This window comes from Ursus americanus, chromosome 24 (assembly GCF_024610735.1).
Source record: "Ursus americanus isolate L20-20 chromosome 24, mUrsAme1.1.p, whole genome shotgun sequence".
NCBI classification, from domain to species: Eukaryota; Metazoa; Chordata; class Mammalia; order Carnivora; family Ursidae; genus Ursus; species Ursus americanus.
Genome location: NC_142150.1, coordinates 8,514,448 through 8,538,555, shown reverse-complemented (window position 1 = coordinate 8,538,555; position 24,108 = coordinate 8,514,448). Strand labels below are relative to the sequence as shown.

The following is a 24,108-nucleotide window of genomic DNA, read 5'->3' as shown; positions in this document are numbered from 1 at the left end:
AAAAAGGTTGCAACTATTAGATCATTTCCACAAATGGTTAGTACCTTCAAGGAGAAATAAAGGCCCTTTGGCCTCTTCATTCTAAGCTAAACTGACAAGAATCTGACTCCTAGCTATTCTTTGCTGGCCCCTCAAATGAGTGAGGCCTCCAGGCAGGAGCCCACTGCAAAGGTGACATTGCCCACCAGCACCCTCTTCCTTTGACCATTCACGTGGTGGTGCGGAGGAACTCTGTCCCTGGAGACCACACCCAGCACAAATGCCAGACTTTAAACCAAACACGGGTCTCCAGGGAAAGAGATGAGGATAGAGCACACGTGTAACAAATAATTCTGTGCGCTACCATGCTGTAACCGAGGTCCTCGGAGGCAGTGTTGAGACACACATCTGCCCACCTTATGAAACCTCACAGCAGTTGCCAGTTAGGGCTGGGTAGCAACGTGGCCCTCCCGGGAGCTCCCAATAATAAATGCCCACCTGGGCTAGGAGGGTTCCCAGCACGCAGTAGGCCCTCGAGAAAATAAATGATGGATGAGAACCACAAGGCCCAGAGCATCTTCACTTGGGGAAAAGGGTCTGAACGTGGCGACCTCTCCACCCTGAACTGGCTTCACGCCCTCCTGTGCTGAATGCAGGGTGGAGAGATAGAGACTCTAGCATTGACTATCACCTAGGCATGGGCTTGGTGCTCTACACATGTGGCCCCGAGTCGTCCTTGCAACCTTTCGATGAGACAGGTTAACACCTGTCTCGGATGGGATTCCCATTCCCATCCCTTTGCTTTAAGTCATTTGCAAGGATTTAGGTTGAGGGAGAGGTTGGAAGATTTGCCTGTGGTCTTGCAGCTAGCAGGGGGCAGAACCAGGCTCACTCCCGCTCTGCCTGGCTCCGAAGCCAGGGCTCATCCTGCTATACTCAGTTCCCTGCTCTGGCTCCCCATGCTTTCTTCTCACTGCCTCCAGGAGGATAAGATGGCCAGGTAAGCAGCCAGGGGCTGAGGAACTGGGAAGAGGCTGCATAGTAAACCCCCTTTCTTCCAAAGAGTGGATTCTCTCCCCAGCTCCAGCCATCAGCATAGACAAGTGCCTCCAGTAAACCACCCAACTCCTGACTGGCTTTGCTTTCCCATGTGTAGAATGGGGACTCCTGGGAGACAGAACCCAGCCAAGCCTTGATGGTCACTCAAAACGTTGGGTTTCCAACTCTGCCTAACTAGGGCCCCAGAACCAGTGAGTGTCGGGGATGACAGATTTGAACCTGACCTTTATAGTGACCTCTGTCTACACTGTCACCCCTGAAATCTGTGGCTGGCTTACCTCATGGATCCCATTCTGCTCATATTGGAAACTCACAGTAGAAAGAACTTAAGAGTTAGAGGGTCTGAAACCAAAGTCTATCTCCTTCTCACACCCCTTAAGTCATTTGGTTTAGATGACAGCCAGCTCTGCCCATGTCACTGCTACCTTGAAGAAGCAGTAATACATTCATTCATTTATTCAATCATTTATTCAACCAAGTATTTATTAAGCACTTACTATATACCAGGCACAGTACTAATCACTACACACTTGCAAGACGCTCGAGAAATCTTATCTGAATGAATGCACATAGTGCAAATCATATTGTTATACTAATGTATTTAATTCACAAGATTTGGCCTGGAAGGGTAAAAGAAGTGGTTTACATTGGAACCATACTTTTTATAAGACTATAAAGTACAGTTGTGTCCATTAACATACCTGATAGATTATCCTTCGGGTCAAACTGAGAGCATGAGCATGGAAACACAAGAGGAAGAGGAGGTAACAAATAGCATTTAGTGCCTCTAAGAGGTCAGCCTCAGAGTTGGCCAAAGTAAGAGGGCAGAGGGCATGGAATAGAAAGAGAAACAATGTTTGGTTACTACTATGAATATGTCTTCAACCCTGAACGACTCTAGTTTGGGGAGGCAGGCTCAGCTAGATTAACCAACTTGTATAAGATCTCAGAGTCCAAAAATGGCAAAACACCCGACTCCAAAGCCCATGGATTTTAACGCCTACCACGGGCCGAACCTTTCTTAAAAGAGAAGCCCCAAGTAGGAGAGCTTGTGCCAGTGGGACTCGGTGGGGTCTATCGTGAGGCTGCAGGAAGCACAAAGAGCTACGGGAGCGTGCAAGTAAGCAGCACACGCAATGACATCTCAACAACAGCATGGCTGCTGCCATGTTGGCTGGCAACGCACGTCATCAACAGCTCAGCCCTGTTTTCTGGAACGTCAGAGATACATTGAGAAAGTACTTCCAGAAGGAAGTCCCTCTTCCAAAAGGGGCAGACTGACTACGTACGAGGCAGTCATTTTTACCTCCATTCTCTAGACAAGGAAATTGTGCCTCTGGGAGGTTATTCAACTTGCTTCCGGTCCCACAGAGAGGACAGTGAGGAGTGGGGATTTGAACCCATAACTTTCTGACTTTCAAATTTCCACTCCTTTACATGACCCTCTTCTGAAGATGACCAAGGACAGATGAAGGAATTCTTAGAACTTGAAATTTGGAAGAGACCATCAGCTTTCTCTAGTCAGGCAGTTCTCAAACTTGGGCGATTAGACCCATACTTAACCAGCTACAGGGGAAGTGCGTTAAAGCTATTAGAGAAGACAGGGAGAGGGGTTAGCTTCTCCTCAGAGGACCCAGGCGACAGGAGAAGCAGGAGAGGGAAGGCGCAGGGCTGGAGGTGAGCAGGAGGATGAGGAAGAGCTCGTGGTCCAAGTCAGGCCACCTCCTGGCTCTGTCCAGTCTAGCTCAAACCTTAGGCAAGCTCCTGAATTTCCCGAGTCTCGGTTTCTAAAATGGCAGCACTATGGCTTTTGACAAGCATGGCTCTGCTGATGACCTTGGTTGAATCACGGTCTCCGGGCACGTCAGTCCTTATTTCTAAAATGGACACAGTGAGAACGACCCCAGAGCTCGTTACAACGAAATGAGACCGTCTACGCGGAGCACCTCAGCACACAGCCTGGCTCCTAGTACATACGCAATGAGCATCAGCTGTTCTTATTCAAGGCGGAAAGCAACCTGTGTAAGAGCTCTGGAATGATCTTTCCTGAATTTACCAGCTCCATCCCTTACTGCCCGTGGGACCCCGAACAACTTCTTCAACCCTCCGTGACTTGTTTTACTCACTCTTCAAAATAGGGAGAACAAGAGTGTCTACCTTCGAGGGTTATTATGAAGATTAGATAAGACATGCACATAAAATGCCTCGCATCATGTGGCCGGTGGTGTTCCTGAAAGAGCACACATTATTCGCTCCAAATGGGGTCAAAGTTACTGAGAGCTGGCCAACAGCAGGTAGGTCTGCAGAGTGAGGGAGTGAGCTCCCCGTCTGTGGCAGTGCTCAGCCAGAGGCTACAGACCATCTGTCAGGGGTCGGTGGAAGGGATTCCCATACGAGGTCAATGGCGGGACTTGCTGACCTCTAAAAGCCTGCCTGTCACTCCCATGCTGTGACTCTCAGTTTGAATTAATAGAGAAGACACTGACCCATCAGTCCAACAAATCAGAAGTGGAGAAATTACTTCCCGGCTTAGTCTTAAAAATCAAAGCCCCTTTTCAGCCAAAGGCAATTACAGAGTGATCCGCAGTAAGGCAGAAGCATATTTCAATTGAAAAATGGCATCTTCCTAGCCGTTGCCATATGGAGCCAGGACACCAGGTGGCCCGGGGCTGAGACCAATCACAGGGTCCAATTGGAACTAAATAAAATGACCCCCTGGAGGAAATGGCTCCAGTGAGGCCCACAAATCCCCATGACATGTCATTTTGGCATGTCCCACGTCAGCCTGGACCTCATGCTCTGCCTGAGGCTCCGTCCCTTCCCTCCAGCGGGACAAAGAGATGAGGGGCCTCAGCTGTGAGTGCATCCCAGTGTAGAGGAGGAGCCCCCAGGCACAGAGGAGGAGTCCTGGCCTCAGCCTGCTGCTGGAGAGAGCCCCAGGGACAGCGGAAATCACCTGGGGTCCCTGCTATGGACTGCCAGCCCAGAGATGGACCCCACGGCCCAACGCTTTCATCTGTATGAAAAGTCCTGCTCTGTTGAATTTCAGCTCCATGTCAGGGCAGCAAAGTCTCAATACAACCCTCTATCTCTCCTTCCCTGTATTCTGGAACAATTGGTCTTCTTCCCCTGTTATGGAAGAGCAGGTCACACATGTTTGGTGTAAAACACGGGGTAGTAGCTGCTGGAAGGTGGAGCTTTGTGCTGCTGCCAGAGCACTATGAGAGGACGTGGCTGGTTCCCTCGTCAGCCCTCCAAACCCAAAGCAGCAGTCAGCAGCCCTGCCTCCACGGCTGGCTCAGAGGCTGTGAGTGCAAGAGCGGGACCCAGCCTCCCTGCATCAATACAATGTGGGCTAGCCCTTCACAAAGTGTAATCTGGGTTGTGCAAAAAAGGATACATACTTGGTATACATACTTGGTTACAAGTTTCCTTCTTGAAGGACTTCTAGAACTTTTCTCCAAGGAAGGGCTTGGGGTAGAGTGAGCAGGTATATTGCACATTCTCAGACTTTGTCTCAGAGGTCTTGAGGGAAACACTAGCAGAACTTGGAGTGTGGCATTTGGACACTGAATGGCCCTGGGGGTGTGAAATGGTTCTAAAACTTACCAGATGCCTGGCTTACTTCAGGCTCTGTTTTACCTTGTTTAAGGGGAACAATTACATTTACCCTGCAGAATTACCAGGAGCATTTGTAGCTAAATGCGTTACTGTATACAAAATGCTTACTGCCTGGGCTAGTGATAAGTGCTCAATAAATGGTTGCAATTCTTATCATTGATACTGTTACGATTTCACTGTGAAGGATAAACTAGAAAAGGGTCTTTGGGTTTGTCTCTAGAAAGAGTGAGGAGCAAGGAGGAGAGAAGGTGGGAAGACCTCCTGCCACCAGTCTTGGCTGCAACTTCAGGAGATGTCCCAGGGCCAGGCTGCCCCTGGAGGTGGGGGATGGCAGCCACTGAAGAAGGCAGGCCACGTCCTCCGTCCTCCAGCTCTGCAGCCTAACAAAGAAAGGGCTTTGGGGGCTCAGCCGGGCCCTTCATGGATGGTGGGTGGGAATAGCCAATCGTGTTTACCCCCTCAGTTGCTGGGAACAATTGTCCTTCTCAGATGGTCTATTGTTTCCAGTAATGCAGGCACATAACTCCCATCGGCGCTGATGGGATTATGCGTTCCTATCGGGCAAGAAACAGAGCTCAGGCTCGGATAAGGGATGGTGGCGCAGTGGGTCCCCCTTGGCGACCTATCTCAATGTAGCCATTCGTTTGATTATCAGCTGAACACAGTGAGGCCTCTTTCAAGAGAACTATTCAACCCGGAGCATTTGTAGCCTGGCTGCTGCTTGATAACTTTTCAGGGAGTAGACTAATTGCATCAAACTTGGGGTGCAGTAAAAGGGCTTCAAAATGCCAATGACATTAAATCTGGAATCAAAATGGCAGCTGATAATGGCTTTCCAAATGGCTGGGTTGTGTCGGTAGCCCTCAATCTTTTTTGCTCCCATCCCCCATACAAGAATGTTGAAAAAACATTTGTGAATTGTTAGACTGATTATCTAGAAGTTGTCATCATGCACGTACACAGTTTACTTTGTGTTAATGGAAAGGAGAAAACAGTATACGTTTCATAAGATGAAATGGAAGTAGGTATAACTGGAATAAATATTTCAGGTCGTGATTCAAAAAAAAAGTAAGTTTGAACAACCTTCATAGAATAAAGCACATCAAATAGGAACGAGAGCACGTATAAATTTTACCCATGGATTTTTACCAATATAGCTTGAAAGAAAATGGTAGTCTTGAAAAACATCTGAGTACCTTGAGAAGATCAGTATCACCAACCTGTACCGTTTTGTGTGCTCTGGATTCAAAGCATCTCAACACAAGCTCGAAGACTTTCTTTGTAGCACAATGCTTTGCCTATAACAGGAATAGGCACGATTCAGGGAAAGACAGGAAGTTCTGTGTGTTTAAGGTATCTTAGTTAATCCATTAAAGATGGACTTACTCCAAACCAATATTTCAAGTTATCCCTTTGACACCTCAGGTGGTTTGAAATCCAAGGGCAAAACATCCTAGTAAGACATGGGATGAGAGGGGTCTACTTTTCGTCAAGTAGGAGAAGAGCGTCTGGGAACCCCTCTGGGTAGGTTTCCTTGGGCAGATCAGTCTTGAGAGAGTAGAAAAACAAGCTGGGTATCTGGAAATTGATGCCCTTCAAACGATACATGCATGCTTACCCCTGAAACAATCTTTGCCCCAGCCTGAAGACTAACTATCTCGATCAGACTCAGTACACAGAACTTGGAGAAGCTTGTGACTTTTCAGAGGTAAGCCTGCCCGGGTATCACAGAGACCCTTGAAGACTGGGGGGAAAGAAGGAACGGCTGAAAATGACACCGGGCTCCTGCATTATTTATTTTTTTTAAGATTTTATTTATTTATTTGACAGAGACAGCCAGTGAGAGAGGGAACATAAGCAGGGGGAGTGGGAGAGGAAGAAGCAGGCTCCCAGCGGAGGAGCCCGATGTGGGACTCGATCCTGGAACGCCGGGATCACGCCCTGAGCCGAAGGCAGACGCTTAACGACCGCGCTACCCAGGTGCCCCTTGCATTATATTTTTTAATTCATATATTTAGCAAACATTTACTAATACCCTTCCTGTCTGTCAGGCACTGTTTTAGATGTGGAGAACATTCTGTTGAACAAGACAAGGTCACTGATATAATGGCCTTAATTTCTAGTGGAAAGAATTTTTTTTAAAGATTTATTTATTTATTTGAGAGAGAGAGAGCATGAGCAGGAAGGGCAGAGGGAGAGAAAATATCCCTTCCTACGCAGGGTTCAATCTCAAGATGCCGAGATCACGACCTGAGAGTCGGATGCTTAACCAACTGCATCACCCAGGTGCCCCGGAAGGATACAGTTTTTAAAAAGATACACAATGCCAGTATCTTAGTTGTGATTTTACACTATAGTTTTGCAAGTTTTGACCCTTGAGGGGAAACTGGGTAAAGGGTAAACAAGATCTCCCTGTATTATTTCTTACAGCAGCATGTGAATTATTTCAAAATAAAAAGTTTAATTAGAAAATGGTAGCGTTAAATAAAGAAAACACAAACTGACATACACTATGACACGAAGCGCAGGAGTATCAATAAGAAAGCTGTAATTTGAAAATAAAACAGAGGACTGCACTAGGATATGAACGACAAGCTTCCAAAGCTTGATTGGCCAGGAGAGACCTCGCAGAAACGGTCGGAATTAAGCAGAAAGATAGACAGGAGCCATCTGGTCAGGCCACTCTAGAGAAGCCCCAGCTTGCCTGGGTTACTGGACCTCACCTGGGCCTTTCCAGTGTCAATGGTATTTAAAGATACGGGAATCAAAAAGCAAAGTGGGATTCTTCAATGGGTGGGGCTGCTTTCCACGTGGCATTTTCTCATCAAACCCACTGCAGAGCAAATGTTGCAGGAGGTGTCGTGAGTAAGGGACCCGGGTCTGGGTTCTGGCCCCTCCCCTGAGAAGCCTGGAAACCTTGCCAAGTTGCTCATTCCTCTGGAACTCGGGTGCTTTCCCTGCAAAATGCAACCTCCAGGCCAATTCTTTCACACATACTTTCCCTCTCCAGCCTCACAGCACTCCACGAGCGAGCTGCTATCATTATTTCCACATTTCCATAGACACAGAGGCAACTTGCAAAGGTCACACAAAAAAAATGGCAAAGCCGGGATTCGAACCCTGGTTTATTTGGCTTAAAAAAGACACTTGGCCTAGATTAGATATAGAGGAGAGTTTGCGTCCAGAACTTGAGAAAGCCTGTCTGGATGTGGATAGTAAAGGTGACCATACCCAGAATTCACTTAAGAGCAGGGGGAAAAGAGGGAGTCCACTTGGTGGCTGCTGACACGTGGCCCATTCTAAAGCCCCATCCCTGAAACACCGAAATGTAACCACCAGCCTCAATGGCATGGCCAACAGAAGCCAAGCCGCATGAGAGCCAGGGTGCTGTGGAAAGAACAGACATTTGGGAGATGGGTCTGAATCTGGGCTCCACTATTTATCAGGTCGGGTGCCTTGGGCGAGTCACTTACTCTCCCTGAGTCCCCCTTTTCTCAGCTGTAAAATGGGGGTGACAAACAGACCTCATTCCAGACCTTCCTCATAAAATTTCGGGAGGCTGGCTTAGAACATCAGCTGCCACAGACTGGGCAGGCTCCTCGTGTTGGTTGCTCGTATTACTATTAAAATGATATGTTGTCGTTATTGTTGCTGTTATTATAGGGTTGGTGACAAATACTGCATGTGGCAGCACCCCTACCAGCGTTCTCCTGAGGTTCTATGGGCTTTCTTTTTTGTTTCTTTAACTTGGAAATTTTTATTTTATTTTTCCAGCCTTGTTGAGCTAAAATTGACACATACCATTGTATAAGTTTAAGGAGTACAAAGTAATTATTTGATGTCTGTATGTATTTCAGTATGATTAATGGGATAAATCTAGTTAGCGTACCCATCATCTCACCTAGTTACATTTTACGTGTGTATGTGGTGAGATCTACTCTCTTAGCAGCTGTCTAATATACAATACCGTGTTAATTGTAGTCACCACCCTGTCTGTCCATTACATCCCCAGGACTTGCTCATCTTAGAACTGGAAGTTTGTCCCCTTTGACCACCTTCACTCACTCATTCCCCCCATTCCTCATCCTCCACCCCCCACTTCTGGTAACCACTAGTCTGTTCCCTATCTCTATGAGTTTGGTTTCTTCAGATCCCACGTATAAGTGAGAACATACAGTATTTGTCTTTGTCTGACTTATTTTACTTAGCGTAATGCTCTCAAGGTCCATCCATGGTGTTACAAATGGCAGGATTTCCTTCTTTTTTTACGGCCGAATAATTTTCCTGTGTGTGTGTGTGTGTGTGTGTGTGTGTGTGTGTGTGTGTGTACATTTTCTTTATCCATTCATCCATCAATAAACACTTAGGTTGTTTACATATTGTAAATAATGGTGCAGTGAACATGGGAGTGCAGATATCTTTTCAGGTTAGTGTCTTTATTCCCTTTGGATAAATATCCAGGAGTGGAGTCACTCAATCATATGTTAGTTCTATTTCTAATTTTTTGAGGAACGTCCATACTGTTTTCCATAGCGGCTGCACCAATTTGCATCCCCAACCAACAGTGTATGAGTGTTCCCTTTTCTCTACATCCTCACCAGCCCTCATTATCTCTTGTCTTTTTGATAATAGCCATTTTAACAGGTGTGAGGGAGCTCATTGTGGTTTTGATTTGCATTTCCCTGATGCTTAGTGATGTTGGTCCACTGGCTTTTTCCTTCAACACAAATGAGAAGTTGTTACTGGACCCCTAGGGACTCCTTTTAAAATCTCCTTCCTGCTAGCAGTTTGAAAGCCATTGTCTCCTGTAACACGTCAATTTTTGAAAGGTAATTAATTAATGTTTCCATTTTTCATTAATCAAGGATATATATGATTGCCAATCCAAACTCCCGCTCTCCAGGAAATAATCAGTTTCCATGCTGGCCAGTTATAATTCTTGTAAAAAGAAAAGACATTTATGCCCAAGTTCATGGCCTTACAATCTGACTAGGATGAAGTAGAAGATACCAGTTGGGCTTTGGGGAATGCTAAAAATGGCATCATCCTGAAGCCCAAGGACACCAACCTGAAAATATGGGATAATCTTAGACCTCAGCTTCTAGAATCCAGGTCAGGGCCAAGGCTAGGGACCACATCTGGGTTCTGCCACTCACTGCATATAAAACCTGGGAGAAGTCACTTAACTTTTCCACGTTTGTTCAGTTGGAATAACATTGACCTTGGAAGGCTCATGAGGGTTAGTAGTAGGTACTGAGCAAATATCAAATCTCTAATTTGTTTCCCAAACTTTAGTGAATAATTGAACAACCTGAGGATCTTGTCAAAATGCAGATTCTTTCTGTGTGTGGGTCGGGGACAGAGATTCTGCATTTGTAACATGAACCCAAGTGAGCAGATGGTCCACAGCTTGAGTGGCAAGGGTCTAACACAACCTCCAGAGGGGGCCTTATAAGACAGGTCAGAGGGGTTCGACCCAGGAGATGATCCTGGTTCTAATGCAGCCAGCATGGTGCAGTCAACAGAGAAAGGTCTTGCACATTGGACGGACCTTGACTTAATGCCAGTGGACCTCTTCCCAGCTGCGTCACATTAGGGAAGTTGGTGAATTTCACCAAGACTTTGTTTTCTCTTTTGGAGACTGGGGACAAAACTGTCTATACTTCGTTAGATGGCTTGGAATAGTACCAGGGACCATGGACATAAAGCCCCTAACACAGGACTTGGCACACAGTAGATGCCCAGAAAACATTAGTCTCTACCGATTCCCTAACCTTCAACTACCTGCATTTGCGACCTGAATCAGGTTACTTAACCTTTCTTGGCCTGGGGTTGAAGCCTGTGAGCTACCCTACCAATTTTTCTGCTTCTGTTTTCCTAGTTATGGTCCTGGGTCCTAATATTTCTATGGTCATTGCCTCGGGCCTATCTGCCTAATCTAGGTACTTCCTCAAATTAAGTACGAGGGGGTCCACACTCTTGACCTCAGAGGTACAGACGTTGTGTGCTTGCCTGGGGCCCAGTTGAACAGATAGGCGATGGATCTCCAGGTTGTTGGGAGTTAAGAACCCTAATTCTCAAACCCCTGGTTTGGGCCTGTTGGCACCCTAAATGTCAATATGGAAAGGAGTTTGGCTCAGCAATGATGAGACTCGGTGATCAAAGGAGGTGGATGAAACTGCTGAGATATAATTTATTAATAAGAGATAAAGAGAATGCTAATTAGGGCAGAGCTTGCGAGAAGGCAAATTCCCAAAGTAAAACTTTAGGGAATGCTCAAATGATTACCATTTTAATTAAAAGTATATCACCCATGCAAACGGCAAGCCACATCTTCTCCAGGGGGCGAGGGCTGTCTGAAATGCAGAGCTGGCTGCATCTTCCCGGGGTGCAAAGGCTGTCAGCTGCCCGGGTCAGGCTGAGCCCTAGTCCCCACCTGGTCCTCACCTAGTGTCTATTACCTGTCAGGCATGGGGGCTCCTCCTCTGACGCCCTGTGCCCTTCCTTTGAGGGGCGAAGTATGGCCATAGCTCCTGCCATTGCAGTCTGCCACAGGAGATGCTCCGGGTCCTGGGACACACGCCCCCACCTCCCCCCACCTCCCTTTTCCTTCCAGCAACCTCCTAACTGTTCTCCCTGGTTTCCATCTCACCTGCTGTTCCCCTGCTGCCTGAGCGATCTTGCTAGAATGCTCATCTATCACATCCCTTGTCTGTTTGGAAAACCTCCAATATCTCCTTGTTAACCACACCAGTAGGAATAGCAAGGAGTTCCTGAGGCCTTACTGTGTGCCAGGCACTGTCCTAAGCACTCATTTTATATTCACAACAACCCAACAAGATAAATGTTAATCCCATTTCAAAAATGAGAAAATGGAGGTGAAAAGACGTGACATTTCTGGGACAGTCACACAGTTCGGTCGTGTCAGAGTAAGGATCTGAACCAAGATCTGAGACGAACTTCAAAGCCTACCTTCCTAACCATTAGCCTATGCTGCCTCTGTGACTCCTTTTGCTGTGGGATAAGGTCACAATGTCCTCCTATGGGAGTCCAGGCCTCTCGGGGTTGGCCTCAAGGACCCCACGCCCTCACCTCCCGCTGTGTCAGGCATCACACTGGTACTCCACTGCCTGGGGCTTTGGGCTACGCTCCTTCCCTGTCCCCTGGGCATCATCCACGGCCCCCTGTATCTCCATGACTGTGTGCGGACTGTGCATTCCCCCTTTCCCTCTAACTACCTCCCCAGAGATCTTTCCTCACCTACCAGCCAGGTTTACCTGTTCCCTTCCATGCTCCCATACTTCCCTAGCCTCACTTCCTTCCTTGCTCTCCCTCCACGAGGCACCGAGTTCCCAGGAGGCAGGGACTGTGCTATTCGCCTCGGCATCCTCAGCCCCGAGCCCAGTGCCCGGCAAGGAGTAGATGCTCAGTAATGCTCACCCAGATCGTTCAACCAACCATTAGCCATGCACCGCAGTGGGCATCGTGGACACTGCACGGAACAGACTAGACCAGGTCTCTGTCCTTGGGAAGCTTATAGTCCAGTGGGGGAGGAATGCAAGAAACAAACAAGCAAATTAACAAACCAGATGATACCAGAGGGTGGAAAATGCTCTGAAGGAACTCAAGCAGAGAGATACAATAAGTTGTCCCTGGAATGATGATCAAGGTCGGCCCATGAGATGGTGCAATGTGAGTAGAGCCATGAACAATGAGGAGACCCACAGCCAGGGTGAGCAACAAGTGCAAATGTCCTGAGGTGGGGACACATTTGGTGTGCCGGAGGATAAGAAGGAACCTGGCAGGGATAGAGAGGAAGAGAAAGCACCTGTCCCAGAGAAGCTTTCACTCTGTGGTGTCTCCAGGGGAGAGTTATTAGAAGGACAGGGAGAACCTGGTTATACCGGAGTCCAGCTTTCACCCAGCCCTGTGGTCACACGCCACACGAGAGTTCTCGGGAAGTCCCCAGGACATGCAAGGAAGAGGCTAGTTGATGACCCTCTTAGGAGGGTGTGGAAATTGTTCACACCAATGGCTCTCAAGCCTGGGGAAGGGGTTGGTGCAGTTTTGCTCCTCAGGGAACATTTGGCAATGTCTGGAGATATTTTTTGTTGTCTCATCTGGGGTTGGGTGGGGGGTGCTTCTGGCATCTAGTGGGTAGGGGGCAGGATGCTGGACATCCTACAATGGCCAGGACAGTTCCCTGGTGCCAACATTTACACTCTAACCCTCACTGAAGTGCTGACAGCGATGGACTCTGGTCAGCTCTGTGGCTGGGCCTAGGCCCATAGCCAGCTCTGTCCCATCACTCAAACTCACTCAAATCCACTTTTTCCCTCCCACCTCCTGCTCAAGAAACCTTGTCATGGCAACAGAGAAGACCAAGCAACCTTTGACAACCCCTCTCTGATCAAGGGAATGCCACTCAGCACCACTCTGTGCGGATACCAGCCCTTGACATGCAAAAATGGGGTCTAAGAGAGCACCAGACTCTGAGTCCACAGGATTGGTAAGAGTTACCTCCACAGCCAGTGCCAGTTCTCTCTCTCTCCATTGACCTTTCCAGCAGCCACTCCATTTCCCATGAGAGCATGGGAGACCTTGAAACAAATTACTTTCCTCATTTCTGGGGGGGCAACACCCTAAAGTTCATTTGTCATATTACGGGAAGGGGTTGCCTGTGCGCTCTGACCACAGTGCTATGAAGTTGAGTTCGAGAATTACACATAAAAACAGACGATCTGTCTTGGGGAAAAAAACATTTTTCTTATATTTTTTCTTTGAGACAAACGGATGAGTGCTAGAGGCTGTGGCAAAGTCTTGAAGGGATCCCCACTGGGCAGGGTCTCCCGAGCAGCTGCGGTTCTGTAGGACAGCTTGAGAACACCACCACCGCTGAAGAGCGCATGGATACCCAGCAGACTGCAGCCAGCATCACACACGGGAACCTGGTAGAGCAGACCTGGCAGCACAGACCTGGCGGGCCTTCCAGCCCCAGGGGTCGCCTCGGAGGGTGGGAGCCCGTGCATCCGGGCACGCAGTGAGGCGCGACAGGGGAAAGTGGGGCAGGGAGAGCAAGGGCGAACTCTGCTGGCTACAGAGGGTACGGGGCCACACTTCGGGGCTCCTGGGTGAAGTGCAGGCACGGTAGGCTCCGATGGCTCCCTGGCAATGAGCGAGGTACAGAGCTGGGCAGGGGGGTACGGGGCCTCGGAGTCTCCGCTAGCTTGTTCTCGGCCATCTTCGCGGTTGCCTTAGCCAACTCTAGCCCTAGTGTTTGAGGGATTTCAGGATCGAAGTGAATGCCATTCAAAGCATTCTTTGCAACTTCTGCTTCTAAGCAGCTGTCAAAACTGACAAACCCTACGGACTGCTTAGATGTGAGCTTTATAAGAGAACCCCGTAGCCCTTCAATGGTCTGAAAAGCAGCTAGAGCTCCCGAGGTGGGATACCCAGGGGGACACCACTGACAAATGGGGTCTGGACAGGTATTTGGGTTCTTGGCATGCTGACCTTCCCTGAGATGACCAAATAATTTTTTGTGATGATGAACACTTATGTAAGTCACCTTGCAGATGCTCAAAGTGCTGTGTTATTATCACAATGCCAGAACGGGACGGGGGTCATGGATTACTCCGTCCAATCTTCGTTTTGTAAGTGCGGAAACAGAGGCCCAGAAAAAGAAGAGGCTGGCTTGTTTTCTGGGTTTGAGGAGGGTAGAGCAGACGTCATATGCACGGATCACTGATGAGGAAACTGAGGCCAGGGCTGACCCCAGGTGAGTCTTCCTGGATGGTGCTGAGTAGCAGATGCTGGGGGATGTCATGGGTTGGTACCACTGGTCCTGACTCTGAGCTCCACATCCTTAGACTGAAGCTTCTCCCCGGGAGGGACTCAATGGCATCTGCCTGTGAAGAAGAGCTTTACCTGCCTGTCTTTGCGTTTGGCTGGATCGGGGCCACGCGTGCACCTGCTTGAAACTTTGCTGTCCAGTGGGCGGAGTCTTTATACTTGTCTCTCTGGGCTCCATCGCTCCCTCGGTGATTTTGTTACCTCCCACCACCCTTACTGCCCTCTCTATACTGGAAACTCCCAAGACGACTATATCCTGTTGATTCCAAGACACGTTTTAGTATCTTTGAAGTTGGGACGTGCCCTACTTTAATTGGCAGTGCTTTTTCAGAGTAGTACATAAAATCACGGTGGTCTCACAGTCAGTGGCGTCTAATGTTTGATGAAATATGGTACATATTCACTGCAGAACACCCTCTGAATTCCAGACTCATAAATCACAATGGCTTTTCAACATCTCCCCTTGGATGAGGAATAAACACCTCAGACACAAATCATAAAATTGAATTCCCGACCTTCTAGCCTTCCCCATCTCAGCAACCGGCAATTCCATCCCCGTGGTCGTTCCGGTCAAAATCTGGGAGTCACCCTTGACCCCTCACTTTCTTTCCCAATCTACCTCCAATCTATCAACAAGTCTTGCTGAGTCACTTCAAAATAAATCCTGAATCCACCCACCTCCCGCCAATCCACCACCACCCTGATCCAAGCCACGCCTGTCCCTTAAGTGGATTCCAGCAATCGCCTCGGTCTGTCCCGGTGCTGCCCTGCCCACCTGCCGTCTCTGCTCAGGGCGCAGCCGGAGGGGGCCTGTGCTTAAGACAGGCCACCCAACCTCCCCAGCTCCGTGTCACCCTCACCCCTGCTTCATTCCTCTGTTTAATATTTAAAATAACTTATAATTAGTTGAAATTGCACATAGTTACTGCATTTACTGTCTATTGTCCCCACCAGAATGTGAGCCCCACAAAGGCATGGATTTTGTCTCTCCCGGTAAGGGTCTAACCCCTACCCTCTGGACCGGTGCCTGGCACGTAGTAGGTGCTCCATAAATATTGCTTGAATGAATTCTTTCCCACGGGATGATGCTTTTGAGGGAGCCTTGAAGTCAGACCAACCTGGGTTCAAATTCTGAAACTATCGCCTCGTGGCTGTGTGACTTGGGAGATTCATTCAGACTCTCTGAGCCTGTTTCTCATGTGCCTGGTGGGAATGAGAACACGTACCTCTCAGGGCTGATGGGAGGATTCAAGGAGTTAATGTTCCCAGAGCACCTGTGTAGTGCCTGACACACAGTAGGCACTCCCTTGTCACGTATTCCTAGTATGACTATTGTTATTCCAGCCTCTAGAGCTAGAGCTCTGGGGAGGCACAGGCTAGTGGGAGGTGAGCTCAGAGGTGTGCGTGCACTCGGTGGGAGGCAGGGCCGGCTGGGATGTCAGTCCCTGCGAGGTCTTACATCAGCAGCACGACCTCCGGGGGGGATCTGCCCACCCCTCTGAGCTTCCGTGTTCTCACGCATGAGGAGGAGATAACAATCGCATCTATTTTCTACGATTGTTATGAGCATTTCTGGTGCACGCACACGGCACATGGCAAATTCTAAGCAAATATTAACTCACATTATTACCATTGAGCGAGCTTCTCCCACAAACGCGGCGCTCACTCCCTGGATCCTGATGCCCCTGGCGGGCTCTGAGCTTCACCTTAGCCTGCCTTCCTGGAGCTGCACACGGTGGAAGGAGCTTGCAATCACTTTCCACTGACTACGACGATCCCCCGAGAGAGAGCTACGCGGTGCCCAGCCCCACACCCAGGCAGTCCCCACACCCACCTCCTTGCCAGGGCGGCCGAATACTAATGCTGGGCTCTGGTTCTCCTGCCTGCGACCTCTCTGACCACCAGGAGTGATCCCCTCGCCTGCATTGCTGGGCTCGCTGACTTCCGCTGCAGGAAGGGCAGTGGGGAGCCTTTTGAGTTTTCCATTCTAAATATTCCCCATGACCTTCCAGCAACCTCTACATACTCAGCAAAGGAGCTAAATGATAGAAAGCAGATCCTTTTTTCCTTTCTCTCAAGAAACACTATTGTTTCACTCCGAATTATTTTCCTCGCTGGAACTCCAGTGACTCAGAAGCCAAATCAGCCGTTCAAAGCAGGGTGTCCCCCAGTCTCCCCACCTGGCCATGGAGTGATTTGAGGAGGTTATGCACAGTGTGAGAGACCCAGGGCAATGGGGAACTGCATCCCACTCCCCTGCCCCAACTCCAGGCTCCCGCCCTACCCTAACCATCCCAGGGTAGCCCCATTCCTCTGTGCGGGAACGCTAGTGGAGAATCAGGCAGGAAAGCTTCCTGCACTCCTGGGGCTTACATTCTATTAGAGCAAAGATGAGCCACAAAGGAAGATACAAAGACATAAACAAGGAAATTTCCATAAAGGCAAGAGTGCTGAAGTAAAAGAAAAAAGGTGACGTGTTAGAGAATTACTGAAGCTGGGGAAGGGTGAGGGTCTCAGCTGCCACTCTGGATGGGGTGGTCTGGGAGGGCCTCCCTGAGGAGGTGACATTTCCATATCTGTCACTGAAGTGCACACTCCCTTGGGGTCAGGGAGCCATATGTATCCCCACACAAAGCCAGTGCTCAGCGAGAACTTGGCAATCCACGCCCATGTGTTAAACACTGGCATCAGTAAATGCAGTGAGATGCAGCTCTCTGCATACCTGAATGCACTTAACTCTGTGACTAATTCAGTAACATCCGCCCGTGCTTTCCGAGCTTTAATCCAAGAAACAGGCTACCGCGAAGTCTTAACGTGTCACCAAAAAAATGAGAAAAGTAAGGACAGTGTTGGGAGTTTTCATACAAAAATCTGAATTCATTTAGCATAAAGGGCTGTTGTTTACGCTGAGATTAGGTGTGTGTGTGTGTACACGTGTGTGCGCTAAGGTGTCCTTTCTTTTATGAAATGATGGTGCTAGGAAATGTTCATTTTATAGGCTTTTTTTTTTTAAAGATTTTATTTATTTATTTGACAGAGAGAGAGGCAGCGAGAGAGGGAACACAAGCAGGGGGAGTGGGAGAGGGAGAAGCAGGCTTCCCGCCGAGCAGGGAGCCCGATGCGGGGCTCGATCCCAGGACCCTGGGATCATGACCTGAGCTGAAGGCAGACGCTTAATGGCTGAGCCACCCAGGCGCCCCCATTTTTTAGGCTTCTTTTTTCTTCAATGTCCTTACTTGGCAAAATAAGTTTCTTCCCATTCTTAAAAAATTTTTATTGGTCTGTAAAATCCAAACACATGGGAACCACTGTTTTCCTAGCCTTTCTACTTGGCAGCCTCGAGGTTAAAGGAAACAGGCTCCATCCTGGAGGGCGATGGTAAATGCTCCCCGGGCGGCCTCTGAGCACCTGCCAGATTCGTCCCTGGTTTGGGGCTGGGACGACAGGGCTTCAGGCCTCAGGAAGGCAGACCATACATGTGAGAAACACAGTCCTCTGCAGGCTGAGCAAAGGACGAAATAAGAGATGTGACCTTGTGCGCTGCCCAATGAGCAGCACCCCCACATTGCAAAATACTCACTATTGTTACAAATTGCAGGGGAGGGGGGATCGCCCAGAGCCCGCCGTGGCAGAGTCGTAGTGGACTCATGCCAAAGGTCTTCCTGGAAAACACCTCCTTCTTGTGTTCTCATTCTACCATTGCTTTTTCAGCCCCTTTGCCACTCCCTGGCCCTCTCCAGGATTAGAAAAGTGCAGCCGGGGTGGGGGGCAGGCACTAAGAGGGTGCTATGTTTCTTTGATGCAAAAGTTATTAATCCTTCATGACGGGGCGCCTGGGTGGCACAGCGGTTAAGCGTCTGCCTTCGGCTCAGGGCGTGATCCCGGCATTATGGGATCGAGCCCCACATCAGGCTCCTCCGCTATGAGCCTGCTTCTTCCTCTCCCACTCCCCCTGCTTGTGTTCCCTCTCGATCTCTGTCGAATAAATAAATAAAATTAAAAAAAAAATCCTTCATGACTGCCACCAAATCACAGGGCAGCGAGAATGAACGTGGTTTGCTTTCACAAAGCTCCTGGAGAATCCCCCAACCAGGCCCCAACCATTTATTAAGAGAAACAATTGTAGTCTAATCCTCAGGACTGGGGGGGGGGGGGGTTCTCTCCTTGTGAGCTGGTGACTTGGCATCCTCAGCCCTCAGAGGATACTCAGGGAAGCCTGAGGAATTCTCCGCTGTAGGAGTTCTGTGGGGAGACAGGCCCCACCACTCGGAAGGGACCAGCCCAGCCTGTGAATCAGGACTAAATGTACATTTCAGCCAAGACCCTAAGACAGACAAAAAGACAGTGTATATTTTGCGTAGTGCAGTGAACTAAGATGCAGAAGTTCATGGTCAGTGTCTGGTAAATTCAAGACAGTCCTGCATTTGGAGAGAGCTGCTGGGGGGAGGAGTAGGGAGCTACCTTGAGGGGGCCCCCACCTCACGCTTAGAGAGTGCAGTTTTAACGTGCTGGAGAGCGTATGTCCACTGGAGAATGGAGGCTCATTGGGCTGGTGTCTGACACGGGCCACCTGAGAACACTGAAGGCAAGGCAGCATGGTTGTCAGCAGAAGGACAGACAGACAGACAGAGACGCTGTTGCGTGTAACACACGTTACCTCTCCCTCCCCCGCAGTGGTTAAGGGGGCACGAGCCTCAGGGGCCTGGGACTTCTACAGAAACGCTGGCCACAGGGGACACGCTGGAACAAAGTGGGCCGGTGATATGCTTCCACCAGCAGGCGTGGTTGTGAAGGAGCCCTCGCACATCAAAGAGAAGGAAGCTTCCGTTTTGTTTAAACCACTGGTTTTAGGGTTTCTTTGTTGAACAAAGTAACACAAGCTTATTCTGAGCCTAATAGAGCATGTAAATGAATTTTCTAAATTTTAAAAATACAAAAAAAGTTATGCTTCTATTAAGGTTAGAATTATGTGAACTATATATATGCCCATGCAAAGACTAGAAGGGCAAATTTTTATGATAAGATGATGGAGTTAGGAGCAATACTTTTCCCATCAAAGTTCCTCTTGTTTATATTTTGATAAAGAAAAAACTGTCTTCTGGGGCGCCTGGGTGGCACAGCGGTTAAGCGTCTGCCTTCAGCTCAGGGCGTGATCCCAGCGTTCTGGGATCGAGCCCCACATCAGGCTCCTCCGCTGGGAGCCTGCTTCTTCCTCTCCCACTCCCCCTGCTTGTGTTCCCTCTCTCGCTGGCTGTCTCTATCTCTGTCAAATAAATAAATAAAATCTTTAAAAAAAAAAAAAAGAAAAAAGAAAAAACTGTCTTCCAAGAAGAAAAAAAGAAAATGTCCCTGAGACTGGATACACTTTGATCGTGTCTTTGTATCCTAAGAAGAGAATGTGTGCCTAAACCCTCCTTCCACTATAGGGCCCCAGAGAAATTTTTAAAAAGACAAAGGAAGGAAGGAAGGAAGGAAGGAAGGAAGGAAGGAAGGAAGGAAGGGGAGAGAAAGAAAAGAAAGAAAAGAAAAGAAAAGAAATTAGGAATAAAAATAAAAAGGCAAAGACAACGGTGTTGGCTGTCTCAGTTGGTAGAACGTATGACACTTGATCTTGGGGTTGTGAGTTTGAGCCCCATGTTGGGTGTAGAAATTACTTAAAAACAAAAAAAAATCTTAAAAAAAATAAAATAAAAAATAAAGACAAAGACAGAAAGGACAGGTCTGCCCCAGGGACAATTGGGAATAGGGCCGTGGACACCCTCAGTACGACTCTGAGAGAGAATGAACCCTTTTTCCAGGCCAACATTTCACAACAGCCACCTAAACCTTGACATCCCCTGACAGAGAGGTGGGAACATTATCAGGAGAGGTGGGACCTGTCCATGGGTCACCAAGACCACCTGGACCTTAGCTTGAAGACATCTGTCCCAGGAATCTCTTCTTCTCTCTCCTGGTGACAAGCTGCAAATAAACCTGGAGACCCAGGAGGACCAAGACTCCTCCTCACGTGACCTCAGCATGTCATCAGATAAACACCTAGGATTACAGATCAATGAGGGAGGGAGGTGAGACCTCGTATATTGAACAGAGCACAGGAAGGTTCTCTCAAGGAAGCCTGTCCACTGGGTAAGAAGATGCAGGTTGAGGGCAGGTTATTACACCATGCGTATTTCTCCTACTGGCACTTAGGGGAGCCAGGAGATTCCCCCGGTTCTGCCCCTAAGCCCCCCATCCAAGCAAAGGGCCGCATCGCAAAGGCTTCCTACCAGGGGACTTCTCAACCTTAGCTAACCTTCTTCTCCAGCGGAGCTCCTTGTCAACACCTCTCAGAACAAGATGTGTGGTTTCTGCATGACTAAAAACAGACCACAGCCTTCCTCAGTCCATGCCCTCTTCTCTTTCTCTCAGACGGAGTTTGTGGGCAGGCCATGAAGGAGGCATAGCCCATACCTGTTGAAGAATTTCTGCGAGAGTGGTTTGGGGTTGGTACACGGCAAAGCTTGAGCATTTCTTTAGCTCTGAAACATGGTGTAGGGAAGAGGTCCCAGCTGGGCCCCTAGCTTGCTGTGTGTTCCTGGGCAAATCAGTGTAGCTCTCTGGGTCGTAGTTTCCCCGTGTATATGGGTCAGACAAGAAGATCTTTTTAGCTCTATCTTGGGATAGCAGGATAACTCTGGGATGGATTCCAGGTCCGTGAAATCTGCTCTGGTTTAGGACGTTACACCCTGGCTTGAATTTATGACCAAGACGGCCATTTGAATGCCAATTTGATATTCCTTTCATGGAGAAATGAATATCGTTCACAAAGTAATAATAACCCCTGTGCCAATTCAAACCAGGGAGTAACAGGAAGAAAAAAATTCTCTCCCCAAAGTCGCTTAAATATAATTGTGTTTATACAAATATAGATCTCACACGACTCTAAATACTAAACTCCAAGTGTCTGTTAGCTTAAGCCAAGGGGCCTGATCATTACAATTCTACATTATAATTGTGGAAAGCCCAGAAGCTTCTAAGGAATTAATAGGAAAGGGACACCAACTCCTGAAGAATTCCCTAGAGCTTATGTGGCTTAAGAAAATTTAGGGGTGGTGTGCTAGGGCTTCCCAATATGAAATTCAGATCTTAAAAAAAAGAAAATCCTAGAATTAGAATGGAAGCAGGACACCCTCCCCAACCTTTCCAAGTGCTAGCTCTAAGGTCTGGCCCTTTTAGGCCCAGCCCCCACCAACGCTGGTGCTGACGTCAGCTCACTGTCTTCACAGCCGACAGCCCTGGGAGCTCAGACTTGCTAGATCAATGAAAACATCAACCTTGCCAGACGTGTCTGCCCCACTCCAAGCCCACCGTGGAGCCAGGGGTTCAGGCACGGAGCCGGGCCATCTGTCATTAGGCACCGCTGTTAATTGCTGTGCTAATGAACAAGGTTTGAATTGGAAGCACGAAATGCACATGCAGATTTAGATACAGGTCCGCAGTTCTGGGCCCTATCCCCCAACAGCCTGGCACCGTCTCCAGGATGCAAAGGCAAAAGTGGCCGAGTCACATCACGGGCACAGACAGTGCATAACCCAGTCAGCAGATACTTCAAATAGCAAGTATTGAGAATTTTTCAGCCAGGCACTCATCCATCCATTCATCCATGTATCCACTCAACAACCAGTGGCTTTATGGTGAACACTGTGTCAAACGCCAGGGGTCCAAAGATGACCATGACATAGTCCCTGCCCCCAGGGGATCGCAGCTTAGCCATCAAGATAGACAACTGGACAAATACGGCAAATACATTGTGACAAGTGCTAGGAGAGGTCAGCAGAAGGGCTGGGGGAACACAGAAGAGGGGTATCTAACCAGCCTGGAATATCAGGGAAGGCTTCCTGGAGGAGGAGAGGATGTCTGAACCAAATCTCAAAGGAAGAGCAGAAGTTACCCAGGAAAAGAATAGAGTAGGGTAATACAGACAGAGGGTCTAAGAGGTAGGAAAGGACACTGACGTTTGAGGAAACACAGGCAGTTGGGCATGGTAGGGCACAGGTGTGTGATGGGGGAGTGCAGGGTAAAGATACTGGGGGTACAGAGTGAGAGAAGGGGAGACAAGGTATAGATGGGGAAGAACCCTGAAGAGCAATTACTCCACAAATCTGGATCAAGCTCTTGTACTATACAGGGAACAGGACTAGGTCAATGTCAGCCTCCACCTTCAAGGGATAGGATGAGCAAGGGAAGCAGTGGTGGCACAGAGGGGTTTGGAAGAAGAAATGTCAACAGATTGAATTACTCAGAGAAATTCTCAATGTAGGGGCTGTGAGAACCGGACCTCCGGTTTCAGGCAGAGCGTGAACAAGTGAGCCAGTGTTACTAACCAGACACTATGCATATGTTGACTCACCAAATCAACGAGCAACCAATGCCATGCCATGCTCCCGTTTTCCAGGTGAGGAAACTGAAGCCCAGGGAATTTAAACAGTTTGGCAGCTGGGAAGTGGTACAGCCAGAATTCCAATCCCAGGTGTGCCTGGCTCTGGAACCTGTGCCTTATCCATTACACCATGTTGCTTCCCAAGACTTCCTGGTAGAGGAACAGCATGAGCAAGCCTGAGGGAAGATGGTGGAGGGCACACAGGAGACCGACCCGTCAGGAAAAGGAAGAGAAGATGGGGGCCTTGAACGTATGGGTGACGGTCTAGCAGAGTGACCCAGGCTTGAGCTTTGGAGTCCAACAGGCTCTGGACTTACCCTCCCTTGGCCTCAGTCTCCTCACTGGAGAATGGGGACCTAACCCCTATTTCCTGTGGTTGTCATTAGCATTCAGTGATGTAATGCAAGTAAAGTGCTTAGGACATTGCCTCATAGCCTGTGAGTCCTCAAATGTGGGTGGTTGATTATGTTAATCAACAGTCATCATTATTCCCCATAATAATAACTATCAGTACAACCCCAGAGATAGGTCAGGGTACGCGGAGAATGTTGAGCGCCAGCTCAGGCATGTGGTCTTTATCTCATTGACATGGGGCACCTCAGGGGAAGGTTTTCAGCACAGACATGAAACAACAGGGGTACTAGTGCATTTTCTCCTCTCCTGCAGGACAACCCAGCAATCTCCACTTCCGACATTCATGATTTCTCTCCAACGTGGAAAGATTGCATCACAGTGAAGAAGGGCCCTTTTGACACCTGCAAATGCAGGCCACGTGGTGCCAGTGGAGGGGCGAGTGACTGTCTGAAGCCTGGGTACACACCACAGGGAGCACAAGAAGGGCTCCAGGGGCTCCTGCTCAGATTGGGGGTGGGAGGCCCTGATGCCCCCAGCTGGTGAGAAAGGGAAGAAGGAGGAGGCATCTCTGTGGGCCCCTTAGCCAACTCTGTGAGTCTTGTGAAGGTGTGAGGTAGCCTCGCCCAGTCAGAAGCCTCTGGAGGCCACACTCCTGTAACCATAGACACAGATACTCTCTGGACCAGCCCTCTCTTTATTAGAAAGGATAAGGTGTTGGTCCCGTGGCTTGGAGATGGCTGAGGAAGGGCAGGCCTTTGTGAGGGGCTCACTCCAGCTTTGTGTCCAGTCTGCCCCCAACCCTCTGGATGGTCTGCAGAAGATGG

General features: G+C 48.8%; 1 pseudogene; it reads right to left on the bottom strand.

The window, feature by feature from the left end:
• Window positions 1-14,166, bottom strand: part of LOC123799528 (RNA-binding protein with multiple splicing pseudogene) — a 147,869-nt pseudogene extending 133,703 nt beyond the window's left edge.
• Between the last annotated feature and the right edge of the window lie 9,942 nt (window positions 14,167-24,108).